Source organism: Ambystoma mexicanum, chromosome 1p (assembly GCF_040938575.1).
Source record: "Ambystoma mexicanum isolate Mex_15411 chromosome 1p, UKY_AmexF1_1, whole genome shotgun sequence".
In the NCBI taxonomy this organism is placed as follows: Eukaryota; Metazoa; Chordata; class Amphibia; order Caudata; family Ambystomatidae; genus Ambystoma; species Ambystoma mexicanum.
The window spans coordinates 1432464008-1432482036 of record NC_090921.1 but is presented as its reverse complement, the minus strand read 5'-3'; the positions used below and the strand labels follow the sequence as shown (position 1 = coordinate 1432482036).

The window sequence follows — 18029 nt, the reverse complement described above, 5'->3', positions numbered from 1 at the left end:
AGGTGGATTAAAACAATTGTAATCTAAAGTTAAAACACAGAGAACATGCAAATGTATGGCGTTCCTTTTTCAGTGTGCCCCTTACATTTTAGCAGGAGTCCAGTCAATAATAGTTTTGATCACCCATTGTTTTGTCCTTAACCCAGAACCATCAATGAAAACGAAGAAGAGAAGCGCCTTTTCATGATTTATGTGGTGCTTACGTATGTGATTGCAAAAACATGTTCTAGAAGAACTGTGTTCAATTTACATTAAGAGAATAAATAAAGAAACATAAAACGTCGTATACCACCATGCAACTCTTTCTTTCTGTTTTTGTTATATGGAAACGTGAAACAAAGGATATTTTCCGCACATCATATCAAGACCTAGATTTATGCTCCATTACAATGCTTTTATATTTCTCTGATTCGCAGTACAACACAAAACTTAAAGTGAAATCAAATATTAAAAATGACAGCCCGTATAAGTGCTGTGAGTAAGTTCAGGTCACGGAGGGAGGGAAACGCAGGCAAGTTGTCAGCCACTATCTGTCAGAGTGAATTAGAAACAATCAAGGAAGACTGAAAGGGAAGGTGATTGTTATTAGGCAGCCGGGCTGTGCGCGAGCTGCCCAGATGTGGCCATGCATATAAAGGACAGGAAACAGCAGTTTAATTCAGGAAGTACCAGCCAATAGGGCAGCACAAAGGATAAAAGTCCTTTGTCGCTAATAAGCTGGAAGTTACTTTGATAACAGCAGGGTTAGCCTCTGGAATAAAACACAGTTCTCTCGCCACCATACACCATTAATATCACAGAAGTGTAGTCGGAGGAGCGCGCCGCAGAGGGGGAGACAGGCTGCCCTCCGCTGCAGCAGCAGCACGTCGGAGCTGGCATTATCAATTAAGTCTGCAGTTTATGAGCGCCGTTGAAGACGCGTTGCCGTTAACTGCTTTATTACTGAATGCCCTATTTTCAGCTGTGCATTCTGAAAGTGGGCTCTAATGCCCATGGCATTGTATTCTAACTGCTGAGCTTCAGCCTTTCGCTTAAGATCCGGAAAACCTGAAAGACTGGGAAAGTGGGGAGCAATATCACGTCACTCACAAGATTTTCCAGGTTTCTTTTTCTTCTGTCATTTTATGCGCCAATTTACCAATATTTGCAGAACAATTGACCACATTTAGTCAACTAAAATCATGTAGAAAATACAGGTTTTTAAAAACTTTCAAATAGGTTATTTACAGAGGACAAATATTTTATAAGTGTGTGTGTTTGTGTACACATTGTGTAGGTTCCTTAACCAATCTTCACCCTTTCCATAGACTTCTGCATTACAGCATCAGTTTAAGGCATAGCATCAATTCTGAGGCACTTCAAAGTGGTTCAGACCGCACGGCCACTTCAGGAGGAGAGGGGGATGTGTCATGAATTATTAGAATCTTCCATGCGTGAGATATGAAATGTTGTTAATGTACAATGATTTGGTCAGCATATGATATGATATAATAGGTTATTTATAATGCGCTTAATACCCAGAGGTTTCTAAGCGTGGACCTGGGGATCAAACCTGTGTTGCTCCGTGTTGTCTTGCTTCCAAGGCGAGCACGTTACCCCTGAGCTATCCTCCCGAGATCTCTTGGTAAAGCAGGTGAATCGAGCCCCTGCATGTGTAGGGTTTCTATGTTCAACTTATCCATCAGAACCACTAAAGGATTCAAGGAATAGCCCTATTGCCCAATGTTCACATGCCTCAGGAATGTTCAAGCAGTGATGCAATCTTTCATCCATATTTACAATCCCCTCTTGCATCATATAACCCATACCAAGAGGGGTTGATAGTCTCCCAAAGGACCAACAAAAGTTAAAAAGAAATCTTGCAAAACCCTTACTGACCCAAGACCCCTATGCCTCACTCTCTTCTCAAACCACACCTCCCATCCCATGTTAGTGCATCAACCTGGTGTGAAGGCATCATGAAGTAAAACAACAGATTCACTTTTTCTTAAATCAAGTATTTATTTCTTATTTGTCGGGATGGCGTAAGGCCTAACTTGCCCTATGCTAAGGTGGGATTTCCCTACCTAATAAAACTAAGGATAGTGTGCGTCATTAAGTTCAACTCAAGAGCCTGTTTGTGTCCAAAACGTATACTTGCCCTTACAACTAAAGATATACAATGTGTAGGGATGTCAGCAACCAAAGAAACAGTGTTCAAAATAAAGTTGTGAGTTTCTTCCAGATCCTTGGCTTGCGTTTCAGCCCCTCCCCCAAGTTCAAACAGTTCCACACAAAAGACGTTGGGGTTCACTTCCGCAAGTTCAACACAGTCCCAAAAGATCTCAGGGTTTCCATCCCCAATAAGGCAGCTCTTTTAGCTTCCAAACTAGTCAGTTCTCTTGGCTTTCAAAAAGTATTCCAGACCAACTTTGCAACCTTTCAGGTTTTCAACAGTTCAATTAGCTCGCTCTTTTCTAGAATCACTTCAATACTTGATAGGCACAGCAGCTTCAGTGTCTTTTCTTTCCTGGGTTAACTCCAAGTAGGGGTTATTCGGTCTAAGGGCAGTTATCGGACCACATGGTCCACCCGCGGTATCAGGTAATAATGCCCCCGTACATAATGTCCCCATACATAATGTCTCCAGGAAAAGCCATTGGCAACATTATATATGGTGACATTATGTATGGCGACGGGTTCCCTACCCACTACAGGTCACGCAACCAATAACGCTTGGCACTTTGCTATATTCACTTGTTCTCATTGGACTTCCTTGTCAACACAGGCTCCTTCTTTGAACCGGTGTCAATTGTGCACTTGCAGTTCTTTTTCTCCTTGGCAGTTTCTGGTCTCTGCCACAATGTGACTTTCACACCATTCTCTTTGTGGGGTGTTTTCCTTGTCACCCCTTTGCTTTCACACTTCACAATAGCGCGTATTGTGCGCTTTTAACTTGTTTCCTCAGCTCATGTCACTGGCTTTCATTTGGTTCATACATTCACATTGTCCATAAATGTTTTTGACTTGCTTTCACTGTATTCGAAATTGCTCATCACGTTAATTCACACGTGCAACATTTTCATGTACTTTGCATAACTTTTCCTTAATTCGGTTTTCAATAATGCAGAAAACACTTTGCAGCTCGTTTGACATTCATACATATTCCTTTGGTCTCTGGACCCTTTTATCATAAGGTTTCCTCTGATCAGCATCTCTTTGTACCCAACCCAACCCCTGGAGCATCCTGGCATGACTATTCCTTCTCTGTCACTCACCGGTATCTGGCAGTTCCTCCGGGTGCCTTCGGTTTTGTCCTCTGTGGTCTCTCGCTCCCCTTTCACTCACAGGGGCCTCCAACAAGCAGCGCTCATCTCTTCTGATCCTTCCTGCAGCTTTTGGCGGCTCTCTGGAGTCTTCAATGTCCCCCAGCTCCAGTGGGTGACATACAGCACTGGATTGTGCAGGGCTTCCAACCCTCTCACAGCCCGTTTGGGCAGCAGCGTCTTTCTCGCTCTACTGCAGCATATGGTGGCCCCTCTCCAGCTGCATCCTTCTCCCCCAACCGGTTTCTTCCTCCAGGTGGGACTCTCCATCCAAACAGATCTCTCCTCCTTATATACACATGTAGCCCTTGAATTGGCTGTAAGTGTAAGTCCTTCGCCTGAACCCAATTAGTGGGACAAGCCTAACCATAGTAGTAGTGTTTCGCAGTCCTCTTCTTCGTCTCAGTGCCAGAGCGGTTCCACAAATGGAAGTGTGCATTACTCCTATTTGCCGCTTCTTCATCCCAGTCTTAGGGATAGTGTGTGTGTGTGTGCGAAAGAGGGGCAGACTGATAATAACCTATAAAGGAAGGGGGAGGGCAGAGGATGGGGTTTTACAGTATCCTACACAGATTTTTGGGACAGAAGGTTCATCAGAAAAAGGGAATGGGGAATACCATGTCTCAACTGAAGACTCTGATCTACTCACTCCCCACGGTCCCTCCACCCAAGTGATCCTACCTCACATATCCATCCCTAGGGTCAGGATCCAAAAGCAATGTTATTTCCCTGGCCACCCGAGAAGAGGATCCAAGGGGAGTAGATGGGAGGACATCCTGAGATTCCTCACTCTAGTCATGTTCAGAGGTTGAAGACGTCTATCCCCTTCCAGGCTAAACACTGCAAAGAGAGGTTTCGATGGAGTATATGTTTACAGTTTTAGTTGATTCTTTATTATGAAGAAATATCCCAATCTAACACCTCACCTCAACAATCCCACTCCACAATCTGGGACAAGAAACAGGATGTTTTAATCATAATATATTGTTTTACTTAATATCATAAATCAAGAAAATGCAGGATGTCTCCCATACCTATGATGCCAAAGAGGTCAACTTTTAATTAATGAATACACTTCAACCGGCTTACTTTTGTCTTACAAACATTTTAATTTCACATAAAACATCCAACCTACTTTATATCTGTACACAAACATACATACATAGACAAACAAATATGAATGGCAATTCAGGAAAACACACTGAGAGACTTGACTATGTAGACACAAAAACTGCCATTGTTTGTTTCACACAAGTAATTCAACCAATCTACATTATACAGTGTGTGCATCTTAAACCAACCTCCCCCTTCATACCGAAAGGTGAAGTTGTCCTCAGAATAACGGTTGAAAGAAAATAATGTTGCTTTATCTCGAACCATTAACACGTATCAGCACCAGAGAACATGCTTGCCTTACAATATAGTTCATCAATTTCTTGACTGAGTTAAATGTAAATGCTGGACAAAATCTATGACAAAGAACGTGTTCGTAGCTTGAGTACAGACATTATTTTACATCATACTCAATGATGCTGGATTTGCTTCAAATAAGTGTAAGGGTTTTGGTTTCTCAGGAAACGTGTTGCTTTTGTAATGTTGGCACAGAGGAGCATAGCTCTTTCAATATTTTCAGGAATCAGCATCGCCCTTACAACATCCCACTTCCATGTGTACATTAAGGAGGAGATTGCAATTGCCTTATTGACTATTGCAAGCACCAGTCACAGGACTTGTTATTCTAAATTTCAACTTGAGATGTCTAAGCTTCCAGAGATCTCAAATGGCAGGAGACTGTCCTATTATAATGTTACTGCCTAGTGTTTACCTTGTAAATATAAATCACAAAGCATGCATACCTTGCACTAGATTCCATCTGTCAGTGATACAGCTTTTACAAAGGGCTCCTTAAAACATTGAAATGCTATCCTTGAATTAATTCATTCTTGGGAAAAATATCTAAATAATTTGAGTTTTGGGTACTCACTTTTTGTGTGCCTTTCATAGGACCTCAGTCAGTGCACCTGCTCCAAAATTCCTCTCAGGTAATCTGGTTCTGCTTTGGGAAAGGTCACTTCATTGAGCACAGTCTGGATAAAGCACATTTAAAGATGTTACCCATCTGTGACATCGAAGTGGAGTCCAATCAGCTTCTCTCTTCGTCAGTTGGGCCCTCTTCTCTATTTTCCCCCAAAATGCTCCCTTCTTCCTACATGTTTGAGCTTCAATGCCTAGCAAAATCCACGCACACAGCATCATTCGACACAGTATTTTTGATGGGATCAACCCTGTGATAGGTGCCCTTGACTTTCTCATACCTGCCAGGACCCAGTTCCTTGTTTCAATTGGCCCATTGGAATTTGAAGTGTCATAAGAGGATGCATCAGCTTGAAATAGTGACCTCGGGAGTGAGAAGCTATACTGAACTGGAGTATTCATTTTTCAAATAATTGGACATGTCAGACTGGTAAAAGTAGCAAATGGAAGAATATTCTGTATCTGGAGACATCATTAGTTTTTTACTGCTTATTGATTCATGATGGAGTTATTAAAATATGCACATTTTGTAAAAGCCATACATTTTTCAAATATAATGTTTAAATGCATATGGTCTCTGTTTTTCTGCTGAATCCAGAGCTGTGGGGTTGAACAGACAGATATCTGCTGCTGCGATTGGAAATCAGTTTTCTAATTGGACAAATGTTTCTGAAATTGTAAGTAATAACGCATTTTCAATTGGCAATTTGAATGACTGAAGTCTGAGGGCATCACAATATGCACTTGACAGATGCACACATGTAAATATCCTTTTCCATCCCTCTTGCATGTGCTCACCATTAAGGGGGGGAGGGTTCTGCACATTTCAAAGTTCATCGTGAGTCCACAAATGAAATGCACTTTCAAATGTGCAGAAAATAGTCACCTTCCCCTGTGCCTATTTGGAATAGGGGAATATGTTTGAGCAATGCATCACAGGGTCACTGGCAGCCTGTTTTTGCATTTTCTTTTAAATTGAACAGCAGTGGTATAAAGTACTACCATCCCATTGGTATTTACATCTCCCAAACAAGGATGGAAATGCATTTATTTTAACATTTCACAATGATCTGCCACTTGCATGAATGTGAATTCTCTGATTCAGCCATAGGGAGTCTTGGCTGCACATCATGTGCGCTGTCTCAACCTCCCTGAAATGTGCAGGTCACCAATGTGGATAAGGTGATCTGCATATTTTCCAAATTAACACAAAGATAAAAAGCACCTCCATTGTTTTTTTTCAGTTGTGTTAATGCTTAATCTCCCCATGGAATCATTTCCTTAGCTACTAGTAATATTGTATTATAGGATACTGGATACTGGCCCAGTACCCGACAGTTCACTATTACCAAAAAGATTTATTTGAGTCAAGTTGAACCATTAAATACTTGCATGTATATGAGCAGATTGAATTCCGGTTTGAAAGTTTCTACCAATTTCAAGTCTCCTTTGCAAATATCTTTAATCTTTTGAACAGAGTCAAACTTCTATTATTTAGATAGGCTTCAATATTTTCTGAGCCGATTGACACGTTCGTTCTTTCATTCATTGGGGTTGGTTGTTTGAATTCTCTTGAATGGAGGCCAGGTAATCTCTATGTGAAGAGGCATTGACAAGAAGTTGCTTTGCCACAAACATCTTTTGCATTATCACCCTCTGGTCATCATATTGAGATATCTGTCTGAAAGTATAGTCCGATATGTATGATATCCCCAGATTTAGGAAGTGTTGTATCATACCAATCATTTCTCATCTCTTAGGAATGTGATGTCTTTAAGATGTTGGGCCCTAGAGAGAAACTTCTTCTTTTGGTTAGAAAAACATAACCAGTTCATCTCATTGCGAAGGAGTGTAGTCTACCTTGATGTGCAGAGAATTTTCTCTTTAGGATGTTTTGGAAAAGTGGCTGCATGCAATCCATGAGATTATATTTAGGACTGGAGGAGTGTAGTCTTTATATAACAATAATGTTTCTCCTCTGACAATTTGCAAAATCTTCCTATTTGTCTTGGTGATGCTCAGCTGTTTTTTTCAGGACATTGGAGTGTTCATCCATTCAACTGGTCACCTCATTAACCAGTGCACTATAATCATTACATTGTTGTAGAAGATCAAGAGCTGACTGGTGAGGTCATCCTTTTAGCAGAGATGTTTGCCCTGATTTCCTGAACTGTTTCCAGTGACATTCTTGCAAGTGATATCTTAGTAATCATTTTTTGAGCCACTTGTTCCATCAATATCTGTATAAACTACCATGTGTGTCATTCTATTGCTCGGTTATTATAATTATATAATGCAATACCGAAGAGGTTTCTCAACACAGACCCAGTATTCGAACCTGTGTTGTTCTGCATCGTCTTGCTTCCAAGACGAGCGTGTTGTCACTCTGACATAGCATCAACGTGCTGCTATTTTTGGGTGTTTCTCCGATGAAGCATTCGCTATGTGTTTTCATTTTTCTTTGTATTCAATGCCATTGGGTCGAGTGTTACCTCCAGTACACCCAAACCCAACGCTTGCTATTGTCTTCTGTGCGGCACCAAGTTTACAATACATCTCTGTTGTGAGATCCCGAGGGCATCAATGTACCTTGTATTCTACTTCACAGTTGCCACCAGATTTCCCCATGGTATGGCAGTGATTCTGTTTTCCCAATGTCATCTGTTTCTCGTTGTGCACCTGTTTCATCTGGACTGTATCCCAGGAGTGAATTGGCAGATCTCTGTGCCCCGTTTGTTCCTCTCTTCAGCGCTGCACCCAGCTTTATTTCCTCACTTTCACATCACATTTGGAATTGGGAATGAGGGGACACTAACCACTTCACAATCCAGCGTAGTGTTACAATAACAACAGGGGGGTTGTCCGAATCATTGTCTTCTTCTGGAATCCAACTCTCTTTAAATAGCACTCTCTCTCTCTCTAGTCACTGTCATTTGCCACTTCCTGCAGGTTTATTGAGTTCCAAGTAGTTTCACTGACAAGTTGAGGGAACCTTGCATCTCATTGTGACTGACATTTTTCATTCCAGCATGCAACCTCAACATTTCTGCCATGAGATTCAGCTTCAATAGTCTGCTCAGGTACTACCACACCACTATTAGGATGGATCTACTTCAGGCTGCCACAGTCTTGTACCTCCCTTCTGGCCCCCCATTGCTCCCACCGGCTTTCCAGTGTCATTCCCAGTGGATTGATGCCTCCATTTCCCATTCCAAGTTGAAATTGGGAGTTGTAGGGGGAGGATCAACCATTCCAAATGGTATGGCCTTTACACCAGAGACTATTACCTTTTCAGCTGCTCAAACCAGATGAATGCTATTGGGGCCATTTCTCTGTAGGAAAGCTCCTCTCCCATTGACATATTTTGGATTCTCTGCACAATTCTGCGTGTGAACCACTGCCCAGCTCTTGCCCCATCAAAATCCCCACAGGACTGTGGTCAAAACCGGACCGTTGCTGGTTGTGCCAGTGTGTTTGTCTATCCAAATTAGAGTTCTCTCTGTCTTTGTGCTTGATTCCGGCTGCCACCTTAATGCTCGTTTTTCCCTAACATTTTCAGATTTTGGTAAGAACAATTAATTTTCCTTTCTCCCAGCATTAGCTACCATTGCTCATTCTGGCATATGGAGTGATCCTTCTCCCAGCACCTAGTCTTTAATGTCAGTGATTAGTCCTGGTATGAGAGGTTACAGTGCTGGCTAGGCTGACAAGGGTCCCTACAGGAAGCACATCTACCAACATTCTTATCTAGCACCACCCACCCACAGAAGATTTTATGAATCCTCATGAAATATTGGTACATGGATAGAATGACTTAAACCAGAGTGACTTCCTTCCTAAAATCAATGTTCTTGAGGCTATAATTTTTGAATAATGTGTTGCAGTGGGCTACCAATTATAGTGTCAGACAGACAATTTCAATAAGGAAAGGGGATACACTCTGGATTCTGACAGGAGGGTAGTCAGTTAAGCAATTAATCACAATAGTTCAAGTATACTTGGTTTCAGCACAAAGGGAGCAATGGATCATAAAATGTCACAAGGGGCCTTTCAGAGAAGGACCAAGGGGACAGAACCACAATGTACCTTGTACTTGTGGGAGTTCTTGGTGCTCAACAGTGTAGAGTTGGTTTGAGCGCACTTTGCAGATTCCGCGACAGAGTTTAAGATGGGACACAGCTGCCGGTATCAGGCAGCAGGCAGTTTGGTGACTGAGGCTGAATTCACAGCTGCAGGCTGGCCTACACGGTGGTTCAGGTTCAGGAATTGGTGTATCAGTGCTGGTTGGCAGGTCTCGAATGACGTTAGCAACTGTGGCATGACAACAGTCAATGGGGCAGTCGGTCGCAGCTCGAGGGGCTGAACTGGCTCGAAAATGTTCTTTACGGTGGATGCTGGTTTATATTTGTCGATGCACTCCTCCTTGATTCTTCCCTGGGATTGTGCTGTCCTTTAAGGAGGACAGCCCAAAGCTGAGGAGAGTGTTGCATACAATGGCATTGTCCTTTGTTTGGTTCAGAGACTCTGTGGCACTTCCCACCTAGGAAGCTTGCTTGCAGACCCTAGCAGGGAATGCTATGTGCTGGCTGGGTACTGGTTCTGGAGCTGCTTGCAGGGGCCCCTGCATTCAGTATCTACCTCAGTTCCCTGGGAGATGTTTAAGGGAGGGATCTTGCTTCCCTCTTGAAAACACTGGCCTTCCTTGACTGGCAGAATCTGTAAGGCAGACTGTACCTTCAGCCAGGGTGCAAATGGGTTCTACTTGTTACTCCTTGCAAAAGTCTTCAGAGGAGTTTGGCCCTCTTTTAAAGCAAAATGGGCCCCGGTGATTGGTGTAGGCTAAGCCTAACTTAATGAACCAATCCTGGGTCACCACTAACAATCTCCTGTATGCATGAGATCATAACCAGAGTGCTTGCAACAGGAAAGCTAAAGGGATGAAAACATGTACTACTAAGTCACACCCATCTTACTGTCTGTTGTGGATCAAAGGGTCTCTCTGGTCAATTGAGCTCTCTGTTGTTCCTGATTGAAGCAGCAGGTTTTCCCTTGAAGATGTAGTAAGACCAGACTTTCTGTCTCCATCAAATCACACGCTCCTACCCTCTGAATTCGGTCCCCCTGCAGGGTTTGCCTACTGTAAACACATGTACCAGACATTTAAGCTCACTGTCATTGATACTGAGAGGCGGGAGCTGGCTTCAGGTTGACACATTGCATAACAAAGGTTTTGGGGTTTCCTGTCTTCGGTTAGCCCTGTGACCAGGCCTCTCGTGGGCCTGCTTGAATTAACTCTGTTTAGTATGCGAGGCAGCCACCAGCAAAACTGACAATTGACAGGGCGGATCCATGGATCCTTTGTTTTTTAATGAGGGTGGCCATGGAAGGAGGAAGGCTTTGCCCTCCCCATTTTGTGATGAATTGATGTACTCCTGGGTGTCACATTTCAACTAAATGTGTCAAGGAGGACTGTGCCTGTGGGTTTTGTCCACCCAGAGTACACAGGTCTATTGTATATGGCGCGGTAAGCATAGGAAAATGTGTGCAGATTAGCCCCACCCATGTTCCAGAGGTTGATCTACTGTCATTCAATTTGATATCAAATTTCCAAAACGCCCTGGTGAGCGCACACACACTGTATGCATTGGTCAAATTCCTCACACCGGGAACCAAAAGAGGTCCTTGAAATAATTTTCAAAGTGGCCCCACATTACACATTTTTAGCAAGCCCAACCCTTTTCCTATGAGAACATTTGGAAATACCTACACAAAAGAAGCCCAGCGTGCAGAGGCCTACGGGAAAATCTCCAGACTTCCTTTTAGGCCAGTCTACCCTTGGATGGACTGATTTAATGACTTCAACATGGACCTACACCTAGAGTTGTGAATGAAACACCTTGCAGAAAACCCAAATGTGAGTATACATTAAAAACACTGCTGACCTCAACAACAATTCTGTTCTACCTCCTTTGGACTGTCAAGAAAAGGGCTCCTGACTAGGCCCTGATTTGCCCAGGTGAGTACACAATCATATAATATCACAGTAATTAGGGTGAGAGAAAAACACACACTTTCCTCATTCTACCCCTATGTGCACAAGAAACATTGTTCTCAAACAGTTGTGAGGGTTGCTAGAGTTTTTACGCCAAGTGTTTTAATGTGCATGTGTTAATCACGGTATAACAAAAAGGACACTATAAACTTTATACAAGTGAGTAGAACATATATACAAGTACACTCCAGTCAAGTTGACTGGAATTGATGAACAATAGACATGTTCTTTCCTTTCTACAATTTACAGAATTCAATCAACAGATAACATGCAAGCACTTTTGTGCCAGCCGTTGAAGCGAGTGTCAGTTGCTGCATTTGCCTCCACCTTCATCCCCCCACCACTGCTTCTGACTCTCCCTCTGACTCTGTCCTCAATAACCTGCACCACTCTATCACTAACACCCTCGATATCCTTGCCCCTGTCATGAAGTTCCACTTGAAACTTACCACTAAGTGAAATTGCTGGTATGATTCCGATCTAGCTGTCACAGCCGCTGGCGACTGGCGTCTGTGGAGAAGGTGGAAACAAGGACACCATTAGAATGTTCCGTCACGTTTTCTCCCTTCTGCGTGCCACGGTCTAGTTGTCTCCCAAGATGGCCGCTGCCGTTCGTATATCATCATACGGTAGTCGGCGGCTCTGCACGTTGCAACTGAGTTGTTTTCCTGTTCCGTTGCCTGCGCTAGTTTGCCTTCCTATTGTGACTACATTTCGCCCTCCGGCGACTGTTTTCCTTTCCTCCCTTCTGCCCGTTTGCTCTCCCATTTTTTCTCTGCTATTCCCATTGCCTCCCATTGCCTCCTCCCCTGCTGCTCCTTCCTTCGCTCTCTTGGTTCTCTCCTGGCTTCCCTGGTTTTCTCTCGTCTCTTCCGCCCAGGCGCTGTGTTGTTTCACCTGCTTTCCTGCTGCCATCGACCGCCGGTCAGCACGGGTACGTTGGCCTCACGGTCCCCGTATCCCCGGCGGAGCAGTTACCAGACATCGCTGCGGATCCGGCGGATTTCCATCACACATGCACACACTCTGGACCAAGGTTTTTTTTTCCGTCCAACGGCTTTTTTTCCCTCTGGCTGTCTCAGAGGGGAGTCACAGTTGTTCTCTCTATCTTGGAGTCACGATGGCTTCCTTCTGAGGCAGACCCTATCTACTAAAAAAGAAAAAAAACATACGTCGGACTTTCCCGCAGAAAGATGTTGGACTATTCTACCTCATCAGGTGAGGAGGAGGAGGAGGGGAGAACAGGGGAATGCAGTAATACCAGTGAAGAAGAATATATTGCAGACCCTCTAGCAGACCCCGTAGATCATTGTGTTAGTCCTGATAGCTTGCAACGCCAGGGAGAAGATATGGTTACGCCACAGCAGCTGCAAGCACTCAAGGCTGACAATGCCGCCCTCCAGCAAAGGGTAGCTGCCACGGAACAACAGACACCGGATTTGCCCCCGCTACCCCTGGTTTCTGGAAAATTCGACGGCTCAGAAAGAAAGGTGAAGGAATTTCTGGAAGCCTGTAATATTCACTTCACTTTCCGCAAGAACACTTTTTCCACAGATCATGCCAAGGTGGGTTTCATGATCACCCATATAACAGGAAATGCCTTGGCATGGGCCACTCCGTTGGTATCCCTTTCTTACCCGGTTCTGCAGGACTATGCTGCTTTCAAGGATCTTCTAAAACAAACCTTTCTGCGAACCGAATGCGCGCACGTTGCTAGTGAAGACCTGCTGGATGTGCACCAAGGGAGCTCCGACTTACTTTCATACATTTCCACCTTCAAGAAGCTCGCAGCAGAGGCCGGCTGGCAAGAGCAGGCCCAGTACACCATCTTCCGTAGAGGTTTGCGAGAAGAGCTTAAAGATGAACTTGCCCGGATCCCTCGTCCAGAGACTTTTTCTGATCTTCAGACAGCCGTTCTAACAAGTGATTTCCACGTGACGGAACGGAAGAACGAAAAGAAGAAGACTCGAGGTCCAACTCCTTTCTTGGATACACTCCCGTCAGCCTCCTCACCTGCAACACGACCTGTCCGGGATGAACATATGCAGGTCGGAACCACCAGAGCTCCATTGACTGCCGAAGAAAAGAAAAGGAGGCGTGAAGGAAACCTTTGTTTGTATTGTGGTGCTGCTAATCATCTGTTGAGAGATTGGCCTGATGTGCCTCCAAGGAGATCGGGAAATGAACGCCCTCGATAGTCGGTAGGACAGACTATCGAGGGGCATTGCCTGGTTCCTACACCACTCTCTCTGTAACTTCCTCCCAGGCGACTGAAGATTTGCGTCTAATGGTAATAGCCATCAAACTCCATATTCGAAAGAGGGAAATAGAGACGGAGGCTCTACTGGATTGTGGGGCAGCGGGAAACTTTCTTGACACCTTATGGGCAGATAAGGTGGGCCTGCTCAGGATTGAAAAAAAAGAGGACCAAAAGGTCGAAGGGGTGGATGGTACACCTTTATGTTCTTGGCTCATTACTCACACCACCGTGGAGATTCAAGTATGCATTCACCAGCATTCTGAGACTATAAAGTTCGACATTATCCGCGCAGCCCACTTTCCGGTCATTCTGGGGATCGGCTTGCTCAGGAAACACAATCCTACAGTGGATTGGACAAAGAATCTACTAAGTTTTCACTCCGATTTCTGCCAACGAGAATGCCTGCCGGAACCCATGTTTGAAACTGTGAAGACCATGTCTGCTGTCGAAAGGAGTTCTATCCATTGCATACCGGAGCCCATTTCTGAATACTCGGAAGTCTTTCAGGAACAGATCCCCATTAAACTTCCTCCACACCGACCCGAGGATTGTGGGATCGACCTGGTTCCTCAGGCATTGGTTCCCATTGGTAGGATGTATCCTCTCTCGGTATCTGAAAAGGCTGTGCTCCGAAGCTACCTTGATGACAACCTAGCCAACAGACTTATAAGACCCTCCAAATCACCTGCAGGGGCCTCTCTGTTTTTCATACCCAAACGAGATACTAAGGAATTGCGGCCCTGCATCGACTACCGAGGGTTAAACAGGGTGACCATAAAGGATCGCTACTCCATGCCCATCATCTCAGAGATTTTGGAGGCGGTTCAGGGCTCCGTGGTGTTTACTAAACTGGATCTATGGAATGCTTATCATCTGCTCCGCATAAGAACCGGGGATGAGTGGAAGACGGCATTTCGCAGTCCCTATGGTCTGTTCAAATACCAAGTCATGCCGTTTGGCCTAGTGAATGCACCTTCGATTTTCCAGAGGTTCATGGATCGATTGTTTTCAGACCTTTTGAATCTGAACACGGTGGTTTACCTGGATGACATTTTAGTCTTCTCACGGAGCCAGGAGGAGCATACTCTGTATGTAAAGGAAGTTTTGCGCAGACTACAGCCACACAGTCTTCTAGTCAAACCAGAAAAGTGCGCATTTGCTCAATCCTCATTGTCCTACGTGGGATTCATCCTGTCTGACAAAGGGGTTACCATGGACCCAAAGAAGGTGGATGCCATCCTATCATGGCCATCACCATCTTCGGTTAAGGATATCCAACGTTTTCTGGGGCTGGCAAATTTCTATCGGAAGTTCATACCGGGGTTTTCCCTACTCGCTCTTCCCATCACATTGCTTCTAAAGAAGTCCTCAGGACCTTTCATCTGGACCGATGAGGCCGAAGAAAATTTCCTCGGTTTAAAACACAGTTTTTGTACAGCCCCCATCTTGAAACAACTCGATCAACTACGACCTTTCATTCTGGAGACTGACGCTTCTGCAGCAGCCGTGGGTGCGGTTCTTCTTCAGAAAGACAAGGACCTCGAGCATCCGGTGGCTTACTTTTCCAAGACCTTGAGCCCAAGCCAATGCAACTATTCTATCATAGAAAAAGAACTTCTTGCTATGAAGTTGGCTTGTTTAGAGTGGAGATATTTGCTCCAAGGGAGCCTACACCCGTTCCAGATACGAACGGACCATAAAAATCTTCAAAATACTCAAGCAACAAGAGTGTTATAACACCCGTCAAGCCAGATGGGCTCATTTCTTCGCCCAATTCCATTTTGTCATCACATTAATTCCAGGCTCCCAAAATCAAGTCGCTGATGCTCTCTCCCGCAGAGACGATGTTAACATTACCTACAGTAAGGAACTTATGTTTCCTCGTACTCGGATCATATCCGCTGTGACCAGCTTTTTGGAAGAAGTAAGAGAAGCCATCCTCCACGAAACAACACTCAATGTGGGAAGCCAACCTGTCACCACTAAGGACGGTCTACACTTCATCCACGGAAGGCTGTTCGTTCCGTCCCAAAGTCTCAGACGAAGGGTCACTCAGTGGTGTCACGACTCCAAGGCAGCTGGTCATCGAGGAGTGCGAGGCACACTGGAACTACTACAAAGATCTTTTTATTGGCCCAACATGAAAGCTGATACCCAGGCCTTTGTTCAATCTTGTATGGTGTGTTTACAGAGCAAGCATTCCACCTTGAAACCATTAGGGTTGTTACAACAGGAACCGGTCCCTCTGGGTCCCTGGAAATGCATCTCTACAGATTTTATTGTAGAGTTACCGGTTTCCTGAGGTTGCACTTGTATAATGGTAACCGTGGGCACTTTCTCTAAACTTGCACATTTTTCACCTTTGGCCAAGATCCCGTCAGCCTTGGTTATGGCCGACATCTTCCTTAAAGACATTTTCAGGCTGCATGGGCTTCCCCAAAAGATTGTTTCCGATAGGGGAAGTCAATATACCTCCAGATTCTGGGCTGCTTTGTGTAACATATTGGGTATCGAGAGAGCTCTTTCGTCTGGATTTCACCCCCAGACAAACGGACTGACCGAAAGGTTAAACGGAACCCTAGAACAATACTTGAGGTGTTTCATTAACCAGCAGCAAGACAACTGGCTAGACCTGCTCCCCACAGCAGAGTTTGCGTACAATAACGCAGTTCATACTGCTACTGGTGTTAGCCCTTTCTACTGTACCTATGGGTTCAACCCACAGTCCATTATACCTGCTTTTGGGAGGAGTCTAACATCCCTTTGTTGGAGACCACACTCGGGCAGATCAAGGAAGCCCACAACACTGCCAGTCACAGTCTTCTAAAGGCTAGCAGACGCTACAAGGAGCAATCCGATAAACATCGGAAACAGGTACCAGCCTGGGATAAAGGTTCTAAGGTCATGCTGTCCACCAAGTTCCTGCCTCATTGGGTCCGACCTTCTAAACTGTCACCCCGATACATCGGACCATTCGAAATAACGTCAAGGATCAATCCAGTGGCATCCCGTCTCAAGTTGCCAAAAGGACTCAGGCGGATTCAGCCTGTGTTTCACTCATCTCTACTACGCCCTTTTATGTCTGATGTTCGGAAGCAAGCAGCCCCCAAGTTATGGACTTTGCCTGTTCCGGCCTCTGAGGAATACAAACTTTCTCAAATTCGAGACTCCCGGTATCACCGGGGACGTCTTGAATACCTTGTACACTGGAAGGGTCATCCTTCCTCGGAGGATACCTGGGAACCTCGTTTTCACATCCATTCTCCCCGATTATTACTCAAGTTTCACCGACTCCATCCTGGAAGGCCGGGAGGAAGAAGCCTTCGGAGGAGGCATACTGTCACAGCTGCTGGCGACTGGCGTCTGTGGAGAAGGTGGAAACAAGGACGCCATTAGAATGTTCCGTCACGTTTTCTTCCTTCTGCGTGCCACGGTCTAGTTGTCTCCCAAGATGGCTGCTGCCGTTCGTATATCATCATATGGCAGTCGGCGGCTCTGCGCGTTGCAACTGAGTTGTTTTCCTGTTCCATTGCCTGGGCTAGTTTGCCTTCCTATTGTGACTATATTTCGCCCTCCGGCGACTGTTTTCCTTTCCTCCCTTCTGCCCGTTTGCTCTCCCATTTTTTCTCCGCTATTCCCATTGCCTCCCGTTGCCTCCTCCCCTGCTGCTCCTTCCTTCGCTCTCTTGGTTCTCTCCTGGCTTCCCTGGTTTTCTCTCATCTCTTCCGCCCAGGCGCTGTGTTGTTTCACCTGCTTTCCTGCTGCCATCGACCGCCGGTCAGCACGGATACGTTGGCCTCACGGTCCCCGTATCCCTGGAGGAGGAGTTACCAGACATCGCTGTGGATCCGGCAGATTTCCATCACACCTGCACACACTCCGGACCATGTTTTTTTTTTTCTGTCCAACGGCTTTTTTCCCCTCTGGCTGTCGCGGAGGGGAGTCACGGTTGTTCTCTCTATCTTGGAGTCACGGTGGCTTCCTTCCGAGGCAGACCCTATCTACTAAAAAAGAAAAAACCATACGTCGGACTTTCCCGCAGAAAGAAGTTGGACTATTCTACCTCATCAGGTGAGGAGGAGGAGGGGAGAACAGGGGAACGCAGTAATACCAGTGAAGAAGAAGATATTGCAGACCCTCTAGCAGAACCCGTAGATCATTGTGTTAGTCCTGATACTAGCATCCATGAAACGTCAAGTGAAGAGTTGCCGAATGGAAGTGCCGGACCTCGGATTCACCCTTTGACAAACTGGTCTGTCGCCTATTTCAAAGGAAATATCGCACTTCTACCTGCTCCAAGAAGAGGGCTCACATCCAAGCCTGCATCTCTGGTGCCACTAACAACACGGCTGAACTTTTCAAAATCTGCCGGGTACTC

General features: G+C 45.1%; 1 protein-coding gene across 6 annotated transcripts in view; it reads right to left on the bottom strand.

Moving 5' to 3' along the window:
* The window catches only part of ZNF536 (zinc finger protein 536), a 1807595-nt gene that overhangs the window by 1339563 nt on the left and 450003 nt on the right, over nucleotides 1-18029 (bottom strand). Inside the window, exon 4 of one of the 6 annotated variants that reach the window (XM_069607082.1) lies at nucleotides 5290-5392. The exons of the other annotated variants lie outside the window; for them this stretch is intronic. The gene's annotated coding sequence lies outside the window, so the exon portion shown is untranslated. The remainder of the gene's footprint in view (nucleotides 1-5289; nucleotides 5393-18029) is intronic. 6 annotated transcript variants of the gene reach the window in all.